The sequence below is a fragment of the Lonchura striata genome, chromosome 2 (genome assembly GCF_050655825.1).
Source record: "Lonchura striata isolate lonStrDom1 chromosome 2, ASM5065582v1, whole genome shotgun sequence".
Classification (NCBI taxonomy): domain Eukaryota; kingdom Metazoa; phylum Chordata; class Aves; order Passeriformes; family Estrildidae; genus Lonchura; species Lonchura striata.
The window spans coordinates 112152705-112174236 of NC_140704.1; the positions used below are offsets into that span (position 1 = coordinate 112152705).

Consider the following 21532-nt stretch of genomic DNA (forward strand, 5'->3'; position numbering starts at 1 on the left):
TGAAGCACGCTATATCACCATGACTTTCACATCTTATACTTGAGGTGGCTCTGCTGGTAAAATCCCAACAGGACAGTTACAACCTTGATATCCTTGCCCCATCCCTTAGGCCTTTCTGCTGCTACCACCACAAACTACTTAATACAGGATTCACCTGTAGTTAGAAATGCTACTGGAGATACATTCAAAACTTGTGTAGGACCTTTATCTCAATGTCCACATTTTTGGGAAAGGGAGCTCTTATACCACCAGAGTTAAAGCAGAATAAACAATAAGGCCCTAGAATCTGTAAAACAAAAGATTTTGAGCCAATTTTGGAGCCAATTGCCTGAAAGAAGGAAAAAGAAGGGCGTTGAATTTAGTGCCACTGTCCTAATGTAACTTGAGAGTAAGAAGAACATAATCAGCTTTCCTCCAAAGAAAAGGAAAAAAAAGGAAGAAAAACAGAGAAAAAGGATAAAAGAAAAAAGAAAATAAAAGGAAAGAAAAAAAAGAACCAAAGGAGAAAGAAAAACAAAAAGAAAGAAAAAGAAAAAGGAAGTAAAGGGAAAAAATCAAAATGAAAAAATAAAAAAATGAAAAAGAAAAATGTGCAATTTGCCATAAGTTCAAAAAAATATAGTGATGTTTGCAAAATCTGTAATAATTACAGCTGTTCAGTTAGATTAAACCATTACCAAAAAGAAGAAAAAGTTTGACACTCAGAATCTCTCCTCTGAAGAGCTTACCCATGACCATGTCCTCCCAAGCAGGTAATCAGCTTAACAGGTCGAGGAGGCTCTTGCACTAGTTGTGCTGATGATGTGTTCTCAGCAGCCCATGCATCCTGAGCCAGGAGCAGACAGAGATGTCACCTCTGGGGAAGGTGGTAGAAATAGCCATTTGCGTATAGGGCTTTGTTCTTATCGGCAGGAGGAGGCCTTTGAGGAGTAAAGCCTAGGTTACACAAAAGCATAAAAGCAGAACTCCTTTTTATTGTCTGCATGCACTTCCATTATAAAAGTTGGGGCCTGCTGGTCACAGAGGTTTCTGTGTAAATGCAGGTCTGCCCTCGCACCACCGCGGCAGAAGAAAGGATTCTCAAAGCGAAAGCTGGCACACGCCGGTGTTACGGCTCTTCACAGAGGCCATGTGGAAGAAAAGGATGTGTGCAAGGCCCTGGTTCCTGCCATGCACAGCCCCTGTCACACTCATGGGGTGCTGGGCTTTGCCCTGGGCAGCCGTGACCGCATTCCCAATGTGAAGGTGATGGCACAGTCGGAGTAGCAAATGTGTGCTGACTCAAAGCCAGCCTGCCCCCAGCACCGGGCACTTTCTGTGCTCAGCTCTGCCAGTGCACCCCCAGGACACTGCACACTGCTATTGCAAACAAGTAAATACAGACACGGAATTTTCTTTTGTAAGCTTCTGTCTCTTCCCTCATTTCAGAGCTTTCGTACCCACCAATAGTTGATGTCTTGCTGTGTATTTCTCAAAAACCAGGAAAGAGTAAATTTAGATCCTCTCAGTGATAGACTTATAATGAGAACATGTACAGTACTTCAGGAGAAAGAAGAAAAAATATTTTCTGGCTCACAATAATTGGACTTTTTCTTTAAATACAAATTCTCTCCAGTTATTGTCTGGTATTTCAGCTGACTCAGCTACTGCCTATAAACGCAATTGTTATTAAGGGATTCTCAGTCTCCAGAACAGTCAATTAAAAAAAGAAAAAAAAAAAAAAAAAAGCTTGATTCCTGCAAAACCATGATCAGAAACAGCAGCACATATCAGAATCTAAGGAAGGAATCAGTGACTTACTGCTGAAAGACTTCACAGGCAGTAAGCGACCAAGTTCTACTTCATTCACTGAAAGAAGGAAATGTAAGGCATATCATACAATATAGAAGAACAGGACAATAGGCAAGTGTTCCTCAGCTAATACTGAGCAAACTCCAAGGTGTCTCTTCAGGGTACAAATCAAAAGGTAAAGGGCATCCATTAATCTACATGAATTAGAGACACAGGGGAGAGGAATCCCCTTGGCTCTTGCTTTCTACTTGTGCCAGAGCTGTTTGATGATTGTGACACTAGGATAGAACAAGCAAGAGGGAACTAAAAAAATGTCCATAACCTTTGAAAATGAGCTCAGGAGTCTTTGACTGAGTGGATATTGTTCAACTCATGCCAAAGGATGAGGTGCACCTGCAAGGAAAAATTAACTATCTCTCTCTTCTCTATGACTGCATGTCACCAGGATCTTTTTGAAGGTCATTTGATACAGGAATCTGACTTCTCAGGAGCAATTTTTATTCTTCTTTAATCATAAAACAATATTGGACAGCTCAGCAATGTGATCGATAGATTTCAGATGTTTCCTGAAGTTGAATCACCTGACCTATGTAGGAGGGCAGTATATAATGATGCTGTTCTGCTTTGCAGCTGAAAAAGACAGACAAGATACAAAGTCTTCAGGAATCTTGACATGATTGATATGTAGCCATATTCCCAAGTACAATAGTACAAAATAAAACCACAGGGATGAAAACTCTGGTCAGGGTGTACCATAAGCACTGTAGCAGAGCTGTTTGCATCCCTGTTTTGCCAGTGCAGGAAAGCCTGGCTAACACACTAGTGGGCACATTGCTACTTAGCTAACATAAATGAACCCTGCAAAGCTGTCATTAAATAAAAGAAAAAAAAAGCCACAACTTAACAGTGTGTCAAAGTACTCTCAAGAGAAGAGGAATACCGAGGCAATGTCAGCCTGGTTGCCATCAGGCATGGCTTGATGTTTGTGAAGAGTGACATTGTGAAATGCTCCTGAGAAATCTCCCTTTGGCATGGGGGAGAGTTTTCACGTTTACCCTAGAACCACTTACTGAGCTATTTGCACTCATTGCCACAAGAGTTTCTGTCAAGAGGACAGCTGGCTCTGGCAGGAAAATGTTTCTTAGGGTGCCATTCACTAAGAAATATATGATACAAGCAATCCAACTTTTTTGGGTTGTTTTAACTGCAATGCAAACATTACCCAGCTTGAAAACACAGAGATGCTCTGGATGAAGAAAGGAATGTTAATGAGACCACTGAGGAGCCAAAAACAGTGTCAGGAGAAACATGGACTCCACATGCCCTGCATGGCAAGGATAAGTAAGTTCTTCAAGGAGTTTTCTCTCTTCTGCAGTTCCATATTGCATCAAAAAGGGAGATAGAAATATTTTGGTGCTGTTGAGGAGGGGAAAATATTTTGGTGAGGATGAGGAGGAAAGAGGTAGATGGGTAGGTTGCTTGCTGTTAAAAAAGAACAAAATAACTTTTCAAATAAAAATCTTAGAAACAAGAAACATTAGATTTTTAGAAACCAATTATCTAAAGCTTGGTTTACATATATTTTAATGCTCACAAAGTAGAACAACATCATCAATAATGAGTAGTCAAGCACCACTTGAATGGTGTTTAACAAGATGAACCGATCAACTCTATCACACTGTTGAAAAGACACCTGTGCCTTGATTTCCTAGACTTGTAGGTAGCTCTTTTTTTCTCAGAAATGGATGCTTCTAATACCATATGTTTAAAGAATCATAACCTAGCTGATGATCTACTTAAACGTTTCTGCTGCATTAGGTCATGCTGGATTGTTATTTGTCTGCACAAAATTCCATTCTCCAAGTGGCAAAACTTCCCATGCCTTTGGACGCAGAGTTGGGATTTCAGATCAAATTGCCTGTTTTCTGCAAAATAATTTTGCAGAAAGGGGAGGAATGTGGCTGGGCATGTTAGATAAAACCTTGCATTTTCATGCTCTCTTCTTCACTGTTCTTTTTCTTTAAGCAATGCAATCATCTAAAAAGTATGCTTTCTGTTAATTACAACAAGGATTTTGGCCTTGCTGCCCTCCTTGCTTCATTTATATGATCTATTGAAAATTGCCCTGCTGACACTAATCACATACTGCCTTGTTGACAATCTGATTTCTGCTCAAGTAATGCACTGAAATTGTAAAAACCCTAGGTCTCAGTTGTCTAGAACAAAACTCAACTCTACCTGCAAGTTCTTCACTGACCAGAGTGTTTCATCAAAACAAGGCATTAGTTAACTTCTTACTTATTGCCCTAGTGCAGAGGCATCGGGTAATTGCTATTTCGAAGCACTCATTCCAAACTCTGGCTGCACAAATCACATGCCCACTGCACATGCAGGCTGGATTTTAAAAGGTAAAAGCAATGGGGTATATTTGCGGCTCTATAATGGTGGGAATTAAAAGCATAAATCCTCTCAGGGTGTACAGGAGGTTTGTACCGTAGTTGCTGTTAAGAGTGTGAAAAATTTGGACTAATCAGGCCATCACCAAGAGGTACAATTTGCAGGGGGTCCACTCAGTATAAAACATATTAAGACTTTTCAGGTTCATTCTCTCTTTTATGAGTTTTAGACTTTTTGCCTTACTTTGACCCTATCAAGCTATTTAAAGGATGTTAAGCGCTTTGTTCCCTGCAATTCGCAGTCCATGGCTCCCATCCTCTCTTTTATCTCTGAAGAAAAGGACAAGAAAAAAGGAAAGAGGTGTGGAAAAAATCCTCTCCATCCTTGTTACAATCATATGGCCAATGTTAATGCTTTTTACAGAAGTATCTCACCTGGGATGTTTTACTCATTCCCCTTCGACTGATTGTTATTAAAGGTCTTTGGAGATACTTTTGTTTTATCCTTCTGTTCTAGTTTAGCAAGGGTGATGACATACCAACTGAAATGTCTGGAGGCTTGTTAGCAAAAACCCTGTCACTGGGAGGGATCAAAGTGTTTTTGTGCTGAGTCCCTGGGGCACTGATCCTGGCAATACAGATGGACTCAGATGCAGCCTCCACATGGTTTAACATGACAAGCAGCTGGATCCTCAAGCCAACAGACAGAGAGTTGTTTTCTCAGGATGAATAGTGTTTCTCAAAACCAAGGGGTGAAATGAGCACCATTGCCAGAAAACCTTAATTTATTTGGGATATAGGGGAAAAAAATGTAACTTCTTTCATCTTACTGAGAAGAAACTGATTCTTGTCTCTGCAAAAAAGTAGTTTTACATTAACTGAGCAAACTCATCAGTGCACATCAAATTTTTTTTATCAGCAGGGAAGCTGAGAACAATTCACTTTCATGAGGCCAGTCTTCTGTGTTAATAAGTAATGGTTTTAAGCTGAAAATAAGACCACATTGGCTGTCAAATGTATATGTATGTAATCTTTGCAGTCTAGCTGGAAGATGATCTACAAACAGAAGCTGGCTGTACATCCATAATCATATAATTGACTGGCTGACAACTGAGACCAGTATTTGGCTTAATGCCCCTGACTAGACAGGAAATGGCATTTCCTGCATCTTGATAAAGCAGATGTCACTTGGTCCCTCCAGCAAAATACATGGCACCAGAGGCATTTTTAGTAAAGCTTTCTTCCAACACATTCAGTAGAGGTCAGTTAAAAAATATTTTCATGCACTTTTATTAGGCACTAGCTCTTAAGAGGCTAAATATTTAGGGGAAAAAATATGCAACAGATATGTCTTCATAGCTGGCTACATCAGTTTCACTGCTTATTTCCCCAACTGGATCTCCTGCTCTCATTCAGGTTGTGTCCCTCCCTGCAGACACACTCCCTCCTGCACAGAAACACAGCACTTTCTCAGGAAAGCAGGGATATGGCAAAGGCTCACGAGTTCAGGGTGACTCTTGAGTTAAGTACACCTTGGTAGTTCTGAGCTGTCTGTCTTGCTTTCTATTAATTTAACCTACAAGGTTTCATTCTCTTTGTGGTTTGTCGGTACAGAAATAGTAGTAACTGTGACTGCAGTTAGTAAATAGTATATGATTGGTGTTTTCCAGTTTGAATATGTGCCTTTCTTTGTCAGTTTACTCCTCAGACATGGACTAAGCTTAAATCCCTAGGTCACCTCACATGCTGTTTATTTTGTTGCCCAGCACTTCAGAAAGTCTTGTGGAAGGTAGTCAGCTCCTCTGGGGGTAGCCAGAAATGTGGAGGAAGCAATGTGCAATATGTGCAAGCACCGGTCTCTTCTTTTCCTAGCATTACTTTACAGTTGGTTTAATTCCCTGGACAAGCTCACCTCAAAATCACACAAATACCATCAAAGAAGAAAGAGAGAAGATGAAGAGGGGACAGGGGGTCAACTGCAATCCCAGATGGCAGCTGCCTCTGTAAATGTGAGATTGGGATCCCAGCAGACCTCTATTTATAGTCTTTCCCAGAGGGGAGTGAGGTAGTTTTGTTCTTGCCTTCTGGAAGAAATAAGAGCATTGCCATCTTGCCAGAGATCAGTGCTGCCAGTCTGTTTTGCCAAGAAGCATTTGGGACTGCAGAGTAAATGCTCCCTTGGTGAAATATGAAGAATTTGCATTATCAGATTACTCCACCAATCTAATGCACGTTCTGTTCCTGACAGCAGCCAGCACAGGTTCTTCAGAGACTAAAGTCCTTATAATAAACAATTTTACAGCCAATAGTATTGTGAATACCTGTATTTAGACAAATCCCTGCAGTTTTCACATTCAGTTTGCACATGTTAAGACTGAGAGTTGACCATCGGATTTGGCCTGGAAGAAAATGTCGAGTCCCTGTTACCCTCAGACCTTATGAAACTAACAAACAGTGAAAACACAGGAGCTGTCCTAGAGTTATCTGCACAGTAACAAAGCACTGCCCTTAAAGGACACAGCCTTCAGTTTATATTTACAGGGAGGATGAGTACATGTTCCCGTGACTGCTTTTTTCTTCCCATTCTAAGTGCTGATGTCTGAAAGCATCTCTCCAGTATGAGTGCTGCAGGATTCCAGATGTAAAACATAACCCTGGTGTGATCCATCAGGCTGGTTATCGCACTTGGTATGCTGCAAGGATAGCTGAGCTGAACTTAAGGAAGCAAAAATCAATTCATAAACAACGTTTAGATTTGAAAACTGTCCAAATGTTTACTGCTTGGGTGAAGATAATTGTACTTGCATGCATTTCTGAAATCTATGGCCAGGGTGAAAACAGGTATCACTCAATAACTCATCTCTCAACCATAGCTGTAAATATACTGGCTGATCTATAAAGATGGCTTGGATTAATTTCTTGTGTTCTTTCCTCCACTTGTTCTTCACTGCCTCCTTTTTCTTGTACTCTCCCAATCCCCTGGAATTAGTTTTAATTTGCACAATCCCTGTAGTACAAGTACACCATACACTTATACTGCAGCCTCTTAGGATCCCATATGAGGAGTAGAAAAGGCTTAAAATTATTATAAGCATTAACACTTGCAAGCAAAAACAAACACTACTTTTCCAAAGGACCGCTTTGAAAGTTGGAGGCAAAATATAAGGGGCTTTTGATTCTGGATCCATGGGAATGATAAGAGTTTTCTAGGCATGTCATTGGACTAGACAATTATTTAGGCATAGTCTGTAATCAAGGGCTATATATAGCTCACTTCTGCCAGGCCTGAAACAACATTAAACACTCAGAATATTTAATGAAGATGTGATTCCTTAGTAAATGAGGTTGATCCAAGTCAGCTGTGCCCCAGCCCAGCATCACATCCAGCAGCTCTGCCCCCCAACAGTGATCTCACCCACTCCTTCACACTGGGATTGATACCCACACTGCTGCATGAAGAACTTGTTTGGGGAGATGAAACTAACTGTATAAAACTAAAGAAAAAGGGTTCAGAAGTATTCAGTTAGTTCAGATCTCATGCCATGACCTTACAAGGAGCAGCAAAAAAGGAAGGGAGGGAATATACAATTGGAGTCAGAAGAGATGGCAGAATCAGAGCAGCTGTTTTGGACTGTCTTATGCTGCATAACATTACATTCTTGTTCTATTCACTGCCTACTCTTACACTGCTTTTGGAGGACAGAGAGACTTCAACATACATCAGAGTCCCCACACCTCACCATGATCTCCTCATGTCTCCAAATGCAAACTAATGTGCACCTTAAAGGAAGGGTCTGACTCAGACTCTAAAACCAGGCTTCTGATAACATTAAGAAGAATGTAGGGTTTTGTGCTAGTTGGTGCCCCAGTCCTTGAGGAGAGGTGTATTGGGAGATACTGAAGGGTAACTGCACTGGTTTTGCCTGTGCAGCCCTAATCCTGCAGTTCCCCTTACCTGCATTTACCTATCACCCTGGGGATACTTGATTAATGTAAAAATTTATTTATAAATTCTCTTCAATACTGATTCTGACTCATCCATTACAGCAAATTTCATCCCATGCTCTGTAGGGACCTGGTGGTTTATATCACTTAATGATAGTCCACAAAACAAATGTGGCTCTAGGTCTTAAGTCATCAAACTTGTCTTGCCACCAGGCAATTAATAGGGCAGCAGATCTTTCTGCCCACTTGGGCTTTTAATTTCCACCTCCATGTAATTTTATCTTTGGATGGGATGCAAGACAGGAGGTAATGCAGAGGCAGGACCAGAAGGCTGAGCATGGCACAGCTTCATCTGGCTGTGGTGCAAGTCTTACACTGCCTGAAAGAAAACATAAAATAATAGACTGAGAAACTGGGGATATTGCTGTAGGCTAAAATTTGCCAAAGATCTCCTGCTCCTCTGAAACATTTTCTGTGGATTCACAGAATAGAGGATGCTGTAACACTATGGCATTACAATATCCTGTGTGTATCAGGACTCCTTCAAAGAGGAGAACAACTGCCATCTGACACAATGCAATCAGACCTCTGGCTTCTTCTCCATGCCTTCGGGATTTAAAGCCTTTCTTTTTTTTTTAACCTTCAATTCTCCTGCAAACCTAATCTATCTCTTATTCTACACAAGCATGTAAAGGTTAAACTTGAGTTACACACAGTTCATAGCAAGGCGAGCATCTATTATTGTTTCTAAGCACCAAAAGTCAACTTGTTTCTATACTATCCTCATGTTAACATTTCACCCTTGTCTAACACAAAAAAGGGTACTGCAAGAGAGCACAAAGCACATAGTGGAAGCCATATGCTGAACTCAGTGTATACTCTGCTTGCCTCTTGAACAGTGTGCTGAGGTACAAGCAAAATGTTTCATCTTCAGGTATTAACCTGATTTACAGTGGTAAAACTGGTACAATGTGAGAAAAAAATTATTTGGGAGGGGAGGGGAAATATAGGGATGCAGTCCTGAACTGCTCCTGTCTAATCTGCAAGGTGATGAACATAGGCTGTGCAGTGCTGGACTACTGCTTGCAGGCTGCCCAAATCCTGGATTAAACAATCATGCACTGAACTGCTGACTCCACTACATTCCTGTGCAGCCTGGTTCCACAGATCCTGTTGTCGCCTCTGTTTAAAAATAAAAGCCCTTTCTGCTTTGTATTGTGCTACATGCAAAAACAACAACAGTGAAAGAACATTGTGGGTAAAAAGTCAACTGTTTAAAGGCTAGGAAATGGCAGGTTTAAGATTTTTCTAGTCCCCTTTCACTTACAACACAGCCTTTCATTATAAGGCCACATACTATTTTTTCTGATGAAACCCTGTGCCTCACTGAGTGCAATAGATGGTGCCAATGCACAGCTGTGCAGTGTATTGTTTCATTCCTTCACCTACCATCTAGTTCCAGCCTCTGCTTAACTGTACAGTAACCAAATCCCTTCCCTCTGCATAAAATAATTTATCTCTTCATGGACTCTCCTGTGGTGCTTCTCAATATGCCACTTGAATGCTTCAGAAGCAGAAGTTAATTTATCTTTAAATTAGAGAGGAGGTTATATTCCCTCCATTTTAAAGATGGGAAGCTGATGAAGTGAGGCTGCACTTGTAAGGCACAGCAACCCATCAAAATGTACCCTTGCACCCCATTTCCTCCAGTCATCCCTTCAGGCCCCCCAGCACATGCACGTACCTCTCTTGGGGTGTGCAGGCAGGTGTGGGTGTCTGCCCCCTGAAAGGGGGGTGTGAGAAGAGAGTCAGGCACCTCCACTTCACTCCTCTGGTGTGGGGCTGCCACACAGCACAGGCAGCCACCACTGCCATGCACCCCTGGGTTATACATTAGCCAGTGAGATGAACTGGAAAAGCCATCAGCTGTTTCTCAGTAATCAAGCAAACAGGCTCCAGAGTTTCAGATTTTTACTTCAACACTGTCAAATTCAACCACTCTTGATCTTAGGTGAAACCACAGCTCAGCATTTTGGTGTGGGCTTGTAAAATATCCAAGATCTTCAGTCAGGGAAATAAGGAGCACACTCCAATCCTGACTGCTGCAATATTTAGTCCTGCACTTTTTCCAAATGGATGTGTGTCTGTATACAAAATACAGGACCTTTAGAGTGGATCAGACACTTCTCAGTGACTTGAAGCCTACCACACAGCCATTAAGTACAATAGGTTCATTATTCCTACAATGGAGAGAAGCAGCTTGTGCAGAAGAGCCATGCAGCCATGTCACAGCAAGATGCAAATCCCTTCAAGCAGCTCCCTGTCCCCAGCAGCAGGTTGTTGGTACCCTGGAGCCAGAAGCACTATCACCAGCACCTCAGCTCACAGCAAACAGGTCTCAGTAATGACTTGTCCATTTGGTAACTAAACCAGGAGAAAAAACCACACACTTCCTCTGGAGGAGGAGTGATAGATGTTTCCTTGCCTCTGAGACACAGAGTGTGGATCCCCTCCCAGGCAAGGATGTCCTTCCCATGTCTCTTGACAGCCATGTACACTCCTTCTTTGCTCTCCATGGCTCACTCTTTTTAATACTATCATGTCCAACCAAGTCTGAGACTGAGTCTTCTCTGTGCTGTATGTTTTCCAAGCAGAGCATGAATAAAAAGCATCTGTTTAGCTCAGCATCTGTTCCACTCACAGTGGAACTTTTTTACACATTTCCCAATATGCCTGTTTCACAATGATTACTTCGTTCACCCAAAGGACATGGAAGACCCTTCTTCCCTTTCAGATCTTTGATTATCTTTTATTCTTTTTTGTTTTGTCTGCCTGAATCTTCTCCCTGAAACTGCTGACCAGCTGCTTTGTGGCATTCGTTTTTCTAGACCCAGTATTCTTCTGGCAACAGTCTTTTTTGTTTTACCTTCACGTCAGAGCAGTCTCTTACAGCCTTACTGACTGCTTTGTATCCTCTGAATTTTTCATGTCCAGTGAAATTGTTTTCAACACTGTCATTATTGTTGCATTTATAATCTAACCTGCTTTCACCTTCCGACACAGCAGTCTGGGCGCTGTTTTTGCTGGCCACAGGGATTCACTCCCGGAGTAGTTGAGTTTATTGGAACATTTTATTTCAGCCATCACATTGCTTCCTTGCAACAGTCAGAGAGAGACTTTAGGGAGAGTGTCTTGCACTGAACAACAGTCACTTTTCATTTTCAAGCCAGTTCAAGAGATTTCAGGAGCTCCTGTACAGCCAGGAGGCATTGCTATACTTAAAGCAATCGCCTCTTAAGCAGCACTGGATTAAAACAGCTTGTGCTTGTTATACCCATAGCCCTTTCCACTCTCAATCAAAAGGCAAAAAGTACTTTTCTAAGATCTCCTTTTCCTGAGAGCCTGTTGGGTGATGTTTATGCTAGAGCAAGGATTCACTGATAATCTTTCTTAGGCAGCATTTACCACACAACTTGGTGAGTTCCTACCCCAACAATGTGTGTGATCTGGCAGCTGTTTCCTTTCTACTGTTTCTCCCTCATCTCTAATGAGCTTTGTCCTCTCAGTCCTTGCAATCTAATCTCAATATTTCCATTCATTTCCACTTCCTTTGCTTGGTTGGGGTAAAGGGGAATCTGCCAACTCCCTCTCCATGGAAGTGGTGCTTCACATGTCATTCTGCCCAGGACCTGATGAATTTGATATTTAGTGTGGTGTTTAGTTTTAACTTCCTGTATTTCTAACACAAATTTGGGGGCATATTTTTTTGTTTGCCAATTTTGAATTTGTTTTCTTTTCCAAACAATTAAAAAACCACTTCATGTACTGCTTAAGTGAGACCCCTCTGCACCACATCACGCAATAAATCACAAAATAACAGAACATGTAGCTATTGAGCTTTCCAAAATAAGCCAGAATCCTCAATGAGGAAATTACCTTCCCTTTTGCTCACAGTTCTTTTTTCACCCCATAAAACAGACTGTTCTCTCCCAGTGCCCAGCTGCTCCCAGGACAGCTGCAGCAGCGCATGGCAGGACCTGTGGTGCATTTCTGGGCGTGTGGTTTGCCATGCAGCTGGCAGCTGGGAATGCAGCTCGGTGCAGGTGGGAAAACAGGGCCCTGCTTGCCTGCAGGCAAAGGGAGATGAGGACTGTGTTGCTGATAAGGGCATAAGAGGAGAGGAGAAGGGGAAGAGAAAGCAACCTCTGTACGGAGGAAAAGGGAGAGAGGGTTGAAGAGCAAGCAGTTTCAGAAGGAAATAAAAAATAAAGCCCATTCTGAATTTCTAGGCAGTGTCATTCCCATCTCTCTCCACTTATCACCTATCACAGCAACTAATCATATCTTTCAGAAGGGAGAAAGGATATAAAACTAGGAAAGAAATAGCCTGAATCCTGAGAAAAATTTCTGAGCAGTTCTCTCACATTGCTGCTGCCTGACACTAGTGCTTTCAGAGAGTAATATCTGTTTATGTGGAAACTGTTTAATCCAGTCAATTCATTGCAAGGAACAGGCTCTGGCACCCCCACCCACTCCAGCATGAACCTTTCTTTAGCCTTCCTCATTCACATGGCAGCAGAAGGATCTCAAAGTATTCACTTAGCCCTCAGTTCTCTACCCAGGTCTCAAAAGCCGTATTTCACTGTATCAAATACTAATCATGGGATGACATTTAATTTTCAGCTCAGGTTTTATACTATTCCAGAGTAGTGATCTACAGATCTAATGCCCTGATGTGTGCTCTGTATCTTTTCAGCTTATAACTACACATTTAGAGAAATAGCATCACCTTACCATTCAGCTATTTTAAATTAATTAAAAAGAGACTCAATTTTTACATCCAATCCCAAATGTCTTTGCAAATTTTCAACCTCTGCTTTCTTTAGACACCTTTTCCCCCCCTTTCTCACAGATATCACCTTTCTTGGACTATAAGACATGCAAGATAACAAATTAAAACTGATTATGCAGAAAGGAGCTGTGTGAGTGGTCATTCTCACATATACCTTGGGCAAGCTGGCCTACCTTTTGACTTGTTCTCACAGTATTGTTTGGAGCTCACCTCTCTGCATCTGGTACTTTTTATGCCTTCAGAGTCCAAATAGAAACCAAACCTTAATTTAGGTTAAAAAATGTAACCCCATTCCAGGGCTGCAGTTCATCTGAAGCTTCAAGTCTCTCTCTGAATATATATGTCCTCCCCTCCTCCCCCAAAAACTAATCCCTAATTCTAACTTTTATGGAACTGGACTCACAAACTCTGTCAATTTACAGAGATGTCTGATGAACTTGCAACAGTCACCCCTTGCAGTTTTGGGGTTTTTTTTTCCTTCTCCTGAGTGGCTGCACTAATGGTTTGAGCCCTTACAAACACCAGAGCAGCTGTACTTGGGTCACATCAAAGGTCCAGCAAGTCCAATACCTCATCTTTAACAGGAGGCAATAGCAGATGCTCATTATAAGCTGCTATCAGTTTACATTAATATGCCAGGCTGCACAAATCACAGCTGAAGCCTCTGACTCATCATCTATCTTGGATTTAGCTGCCCTTGTTACAGCCCTCATTCCTGCTTTTGGGGGTGGATGTGGTGGGGAGAAGGTAATCAGTTTAGCTGCAGCTATATGAAAGGAAAAGTGAACCAAAGCCTTTGGACTTTTCCCAGTGGTTTAAATGTGACCTCTTTCTTTTCAGTTAGAAATTGAGCTGAGGCTCCAAATTGCTATAGCTATCTGCCCAGCTTCCTTCTCCTGCCTCTGACCCCAAAATGAAAGTATTTATTATAAAGATTTATAAATCTTTAGCAATATTTATGATAAACTTACCTGAAAAAAGAAAAAGTGTTTGAATGTGTAAAATAAACAACAGAATTAAAAAAATAGGGTTGTTTTACCTTTGCTGGTGTGAGCATGTAAATACTACTTGCAGTAATGAAAGCTGAAAAATTTTTAGATCAAGGTGGTATTTAAATTGGAAGATGTCCTTCTTTAGAATAGAGTTTTGCACATTTAACAGGGTGTTAAATCCCATAAAAATCCTCATGGATTGTCACCACTGGGAAAGGTTGTGAATGTACAGCTTTTTGTTGAAATGGTCATTGTCATTTGGAAATGTAGGAAAAGAGAAAAAGTTTGGATTAGTGTTGCCTGGTAAATCAGATCACCTGGTAAATTTTCTTTGTTTAATGAGCTTGAATGTGCTTAAATAATTTACAAACTGTGCTGTTGCTTCAAGAAGCATTGGCAAGTACTGAGTCACTGAAGTAACAGGATTTGCTTCATCCATAAGGAGGGATATGAAGAAAGAGAAAATGCACAAAGTCTGTAATATTGGTATGGTGTTAGAACAGCTTGACTACTAGTAGATGGCAGGACAGGTTAATATTTTGAATTAGAACTCATTAACTTTATGAACGAACTGTATAATTTTAGCACTTAGGCCTGAAATCATCACTACTTTACCACCCTTCCTAGGACTTTCGAAGACCATAGGGAAATAATCTTAGCCAAATTTTGAGTGCAGTACTAAATGGAAAAAATGAGCTTTAATGCTGAAGGTATGTTTTTGTAGAAAGTACTCCTCCTCTTGCAATTTTCTTGTCTTTGTCAAAATAACTAAATGCTTGGATAGCACTAGAGCTCTCTCAATTTGTCTCTGAAAATTCTTCCTTGCCCTTCCCTCTCTAGACAGAAAGACCTATACTTTTCCTTCCATGGAACCTAGTTTTCTAGCTGAGGTCACTAATAAATCAATATTTTTTACTGCTTTTGCATATGTGTAAATAGCTATGCAAAGTGATGAAGAAAGAGGCTGTGGGATTTACATGTACTCAGGTTTTTTCTCAAATCCATTATCCTCCATGGTTACAGTGTTTTGGTTTTTTCTTTTCTCTTTAGTCCTTATGCCTTCTTTTTGCTACACAATAAACATTAAAAAAAAATCCCAAAACTTGAAGTCAAAATTCATAACAACAGCAGGTTGGAACAACTGCCAGCTTTCAAAAACCATTGTTTAATTGAAAAGTTATAAAGTAAAAGCAAGTACATGAATTGTAGAAATTGTCTGCATGAAATATTTATTGTGAAAAACTCCATTTCGTAAAGATAGATGGATGGACATCTTTTATGCAGAAATAAAACAATTTCTCTGCCTGCAAAGATGACATCTGCTAAGTGTGCCTCTGAAAAACAAACTGGAGCACAGAGCTGCAGAAAAATGCAAACTCTACTTGCCAAAGCATTCCTCCATCCATGTGAGTGACCTAGGGAGGGAACCAAAGGTGCCACTGAGATGAAATGAATTAACCTGCCTCCTCCCGTGGGAAGAAGTGTAAATAAAAATCAAAGGGATCTTTATCCCACTGACAATATGGTATGCAAGGTCACATGGCCTAATATTTTAAGAGGATTAAATCTAAATCTCTGCAAACTTTGAAATGGCCCAACCGACCCTGTAAGCTTTTCAATTTAAATGGGTGCACAGCACGACTCCTACGATCAGTTAGAATCTGGTAGGATGAGATGTAGTCGAGTGGACTCTGAAACAATTCAATCCTGCAGTGATACATTTTACACATTATCTGTTAATTTGGAGCTGTGCAGGAGGTGGAAACAAAGCAGATCACCAAAAATAAAGCCCATTATGAGGAAAGTTTGTGTGCAAAGGAAAAAATCCTTCACATTTATTATTCATCAAATTAGGAACATCATTTCCATAGTTCTGCTTTATTTCTAAGAATTGCAAACACCAGAGTCTAACTGGAGCACACAAACCACTTAAACCACACTTCCATCACCCTTAAAAGCCATAGTTCTCTGAAAACATGAGCATCATAGGGCAGAAAGCCCTACTGTAGGCAGGGAAGAGCAGACTTTCACCAAAACATCTCTGTTTGAACCTCAGATGTCATCACATGCAAGGTGCACGTGGAGTAAATATATTCACCAGATGGGGAAAATTGCTAATTGTCCAGCAGAATGTAGCCACCAGCTGGCAGCCAGCTATTGACACGCAAACAAGAAGCAATCCCAATAAGCACACATAAAAATAGCATAACAACATGCATTCAACCTGAACCATCAATTCTTGTGAGGGGCACAGCTGACAGAAAAAAAAAAAAAAAAAGAAAAAAGAAAAAAGCATCTGCTCTAAAAGCAGCATGTGAATTTATGTGCTTGTGTTTTACTTGTGTTTTGGGAGCATTGGAAAATGTTTCCTCATTAAAAGCAGTGGTAGCAAAGCAGCTGGGAGATACATTCCCTCTAATGCTGCTGCCTGCCCTTCAGAGCTCAGCCTTGAACCCTCACATATGGAAAGATGCAAACATTTTCTTTCCAAAGTACTGTCCCAGACAAGCAGTTTTGAAAGAGTTGTGAAACATGGTACCTGCAATTATGTAGAAAATGAAATGGCTACTGTTCTCCTAGAAAGTCTGGGAAGAGTCAGCAATTTTGGCATGAGTGCAGAACACTTCTAGATCTTAAGAAAATTGCTCTTTTCTGAAAAAAATTAGAATAATTAAAATTATTTATGGGAAGGAGGTCGCTGATGAATTCTGATTAGCTCTGTACCTTTTATCCTTCCATGTGGAAATGTGATGTGGAGACACAGCATTTCCTTTCCTTTGCCACAGCCAATGCTTTTTTTGCAGCTCTTTCTCGTCCACTTTCTTCCAGCTGTCCTGTGGCTTCTATTAAAAAAATTCATGAGCTAGCCAAGAGAGCCTTGGGTGAAATGGGAAACTACAAGAGAGACAGCATATTTTCAGGAAAAAATGTAAGGAGTATTTAACCAATCAAGCTTTTAACTCAGGCTCACTCAGGAGGCAATGTTCAGAATGCATGGACTGAGACTCTCCCAGTGACCCTTAAGATAACAACAAGCAGCTTTCAAAGTATTTTTTTCTTTTCAATGTTATTTGGTGCCAATGTGTTCCCAGAGGCTTCCTCAGTAAAAACAGGACCAAGAGACTGCAATGTAGGCTGAGCATTCTCCAGCTCCAGCTCACTAGCTCAGAACTGCCCCGTACACTTCTGTGTCCTGAGAGGTCAAAACAGAAGGGTTGTGGGGGTGTTAAGTTAAAGAAAGCAATAGCAACAAAAATACTCAAGAAAACAGCATTTTTAAAACGCACAGTCAAGTAAGCAACATTCTACATAATAACCCAGTTTTAAGCACCTATCTGAAGATCTTAATTAGCCCATTCTGCTGTTAATTTCACATATCCCCTCTTTGCCTTCAGTATCTTTATAGAATAATTTTCAAGCAACTGCATCTATGTTTAAATCCATATCCATCTAGGCAGGATATGATTATGATTATTTATGATTAGTCCTCCAAGCATTCCCTCTTGATCAGTGCAAGAAGACTGAGAAATTAACCCGCTGCACTCCTGTCCCTAAGTAACCCCCTGCTCCCCACTAAAATAATAAATGCTCTTTTCCCAACAAACTTTTTATGGGTTACTTTTTCTTTTCTGATACACTGCTGTTAGTTTTACAGAACAATCTCAACTGTATTTTCACTTGAAAGAAGATTGCTATCTTTTTATTCATAGATACTCTTGGGACAATATGTCAGTTTGCAATTTGGGGCCAGTGGGTTCATCTCTTACTGTTGCAGGTAAGGAGCCCAGGAACTGTCCCTGACAGTGTTAGCTGTCTGAAGTGACAGCTGCCAATGCCCTCAAGACTTGAATGGGCATGGGCAAAGGGACCTTGGGATGCCACTCTGGGTCACCCAGCCATCCATCCCCTTGTGGGATCAAGGAGCACACCATCCCCCAGCCTGGAACTCACAGACACAGCTTTGGCCCCTGTGATATGGTCAGAAGAACAGGTTTATCTCATTGGAGCAGGGCTGGACATCAAGTATCCCCCAGACAGCTCACAGTGTCTGTGCACCTTATTATCTATTCCCTGTCCCTCCTTTCTTCCATCCTCAGAACTCCCCTTGCCTATTGCAGCCTTTTCCCAAATAAACAGCAGCCTTTTCCTTTTCCCAAGGCTGCCAGTTTTATCACATCTACACCCAAATAAAGTATTACTCATGTCATTACCTAGGCACTGGTGACCTTGCAGGAGTATGAGCAGCAAGCTCCCAGCAATCCTAAGCTTGGTTATCTGTGGACACTGACAATCCCTCATATATATCCTCCTTAGCCCCCTGCAAAACCCATCCATCCATCCATCCATCCATCCATCCATCCATCCATCCATCCATCCATGCATCCATCCATGCATCCATCCCTCCATCCCTCTTGGTGCTACTGATAACTTCTGCTAGCTCCTCACATGGTTATTTGTTACATCTAGCAATTTCCCATGTCATGTCCCGTTCTTTTCCACTGAACATCCCACTTCTTTCAGTTATGGCAGGGCAGGAAGCAGCCAGAGGTGCAATTGCCTGCAGCCCTAAAAACCAGGTGAGGAGATGCAACATCTCTGTTATTTTTTCCTCTTCCAAAGCTAATTGGATTTTTGTGCCTAAATTATTCTGTAAACTCATGTCCAGTGTTTTCTGGCCAATCCTTTCCCGAAGACTATGGTGCAGGCCAGTACCTTTGGCAGTCCATTTTTAAACTTTACCATTTTCCTATACCTGGTGCTTGGGTTTTCTTCCAGGTTCTGGTTCATTGCTCCTTTTTTTTTGGGTCATAACTGAGGCAATACACTGCACTGTTTGGAAGAGTAACTTTCTGCCCACAAGTCTAACAGCAATGAGCTTGTGTGTAACAAGACACATGAAAATGGGAGAAATTCAGATTTCGAACATTATCTGCCTATGGAGTGGTCTAGCTGAAGTTTAGCTGCTTGATGAGATGGGTATAAAATGAAGCTTCATATTAATAATAAACTGACAGAACAGATACTGAAAATTCAATCCCTGGTTTTCCTGGCCTTCTTGCAAACTCCTCCCTTGCACCAGCTCTGACTGTTCATCCAGCCCCATGGCAGAATGTTGCGAGAAGGCAAAATATAGCAGGAAACTCTTCATCAGTATAGACAGCAGCTCACTAATGCAAGTTTAGATTAGGCTGGAGGCTCCATTCATTTTTGACTCAAATCAGAAATTTGACTCTTCAAAGTAAATCCAATCTGGAAGACTCAGGCTTCTTGTACCCATGCTAACAGCCAGCTGTCCCAGATGTGGATATTGTTTCCTATCTTATTCTTGCTTTTTCATCAGCAAGGACAAATGATCCATCTCTCTAAAAAAATTGATTCAGCCAGATATCTCTGGATAGTTACCTCAAAAATTAAAACACTGAGAAGGGAAAAAACAGGCACTTTTGAAAAGACTTGAGATATATATTTAGCCTAGACCTGTACCTTTGTTGGACAGTGCAAAGAAAGAATAGTGTCTGAAATAAGCCAATATATTTTCAGTATTGAAGAGGAAGAATACTTTGTACTAAATTTGTCATATTGGCTTTGCTGCCATTCATAAGCATTTGAAGCCTTTGCTTCTGCTGTGGGTGTTCAGACAGTACCTTTATGGAGCAGAAATAATTTTCTTTTATAAATTTACATTATATCAACATAATACCACTTAAAAATGGAAGGAGATGAAAATAAAGGCTGCTAAATTAGCTTCTCTGGGGTTAGAAGTGCATTATGGGTAGCAATTAGAAAATACTGGCACTAACCATCAAGCAAGTGAACAGATTTAACACATCACAGAAATTAATGAGTCTCCATGTAAAAGATGATAGCAATATTTCCTCATAACTACCCCTTACTTGCAGCACAGCAAATGCAATTTAACTTCTTGAGGCAATAGAGATGGTTTTCACCGAAATGTTGAGAAAGATGAATGTAGATGCCATGGTCCTTGAAACAATGAATGCAACAGCCTCACTGGCCAAGAGGCTCCTAAGCTGTACTCCTACAGGTCGTATATGTAATGTTCCCTGCAAGATACTTGTTTGCTGAAACACTTGATCCTTTCATGCTGTTGTTCTCCTACCCCATCTTCCTGGTGGAATTCCTAAGTAAAGTCTTGCTTTACAAAGAGAAAAGAGAAAGAGAAAGAGAAAGAGAAAGAGAAAGAGAAAGAGAAAGAGAAAGAGAAAGAGAAAGAGAAAGAGAAAGAGAAAGAGAAAGAGAAAGAGAAAGAGAAAGAGAAAGAGAAAGAGAAAGAGAAAGAGAAAGAGAAAGAGAAAGAGAAAGAGAAAAAGAAAGAGAAAGAGAAAGACTTACATGAGAACTAGCAAAGGGAAAAAGTCCAGAAAGCTGAAAAGTAAGACAAAGCACAGCCTGTCCTTGTGCAATCAAGATTCCCATGCTGGTTTATTTCTAGCCAATATCAAAATTCCCCAGGCCAGATTCATATGTTAGAGATGGTCCATGTGAAATAAACAGCCCGTCTCCTCACTGAGGAAACTGCCACAGGCTTAGAAAACAATCAGCCACACGGGAGGGAAAAAAGTGATGAGGAGAGTGTAAAGATCATAACACGAATATAAACAGTGAAGCAAGACAAAGTAGAGGAGTCTGGAGCATCCTCATCTCCTCGTGAGAAACCTGTAGGGAGAAGTGTAGCAGCTTCCAAGGGAACAGCTTCTCTTTGAATACTCGGCAGGGGCTGGGACTTCAGGTAGATCCCTGGCACAAAGCAACTGCATTTCAAGCTGCTGTGCCCTAGTTAGGCAGCTGGCCATCTTCCTCACAGTAAGTAAAGGAGTGGAAAAAAGGACTGATAGAGAGAAAATAAAGACAGATATTAAACAACTGTAAGACTTTGATTTGCTGTATTGCAAAAGGCACATGCTTTTGGTTTTTATCCCCTTTTTTTTCCCCTTTTTTACAGTTGTCCAGGGAATAAGAGGATTTAATCATAATTGTATTCAGGTCTTGACTGAGTAGTTAAAAGGTTAGGTGTTTGCCCTAAAACTGATTAGTGGAGAACAGATCAGAACAGAATTATTTAAATATATTTATAAATTAAGATTCATTAAAATAAATTCCTTCATTGTAGTTTCATTTAATTATGTCTAATGTCACTGTAGTTCTGTCACAAGATGACATGTTTCTAAGGGTTTTTTTTTTCCCATGGGGACTCACTTTCTGTCTCAGTGTGTTTTTTTCTCCTCAGTCACTCCAAGCCTTTTCTCTCTATCCCTTAAATATCATGCTCCAACTGATTGTTTTCACCCTTCCTGAGCAGTGGGTCCCTCAGCTGATGCTGTGTTCACACCTTACCCATCTCCTGCAGCCGGCACAGCTATGCCCTGCCACCCCAATCACTCAAACACTTCACACGCACAGCGGTCGCCTTCCTACAGAGCGACACCCAACTGGACCATGTGGAACCGTGAAATCCAGGAATTACACATGGTATTCTGCAAGTGAGTGATTAGAAGAGGACTGTGTGTTCACCCAAAACAGGACTGATTGAAGCA

The 21532-nt window shown here is 41.0% G+C and overlaps 1 long non-coding RNA gene across 1 annotated transcript in view; it reads left to right on the forward strand.

The window, feature by feature from the left end:
* The window catches only part of LOC146768372 (uncharacterized), a 33901-nt gene extending 13576 nt beyond the window's left edge, over positions 1-20325 (forward strand). Inside the window, exon 2 of the long non-coding RNA XR_014952884.1 lies at positions 1044-20325. This is a non-coding gene — a long non-coding RNA (uncharacterized LOC146768372). The remainder of the gene's footprint in view (positions 1-1043) is intronic.
* The last annotated feature ends 1207 nt before the right edge of the window (positions 20326-21532 follow it).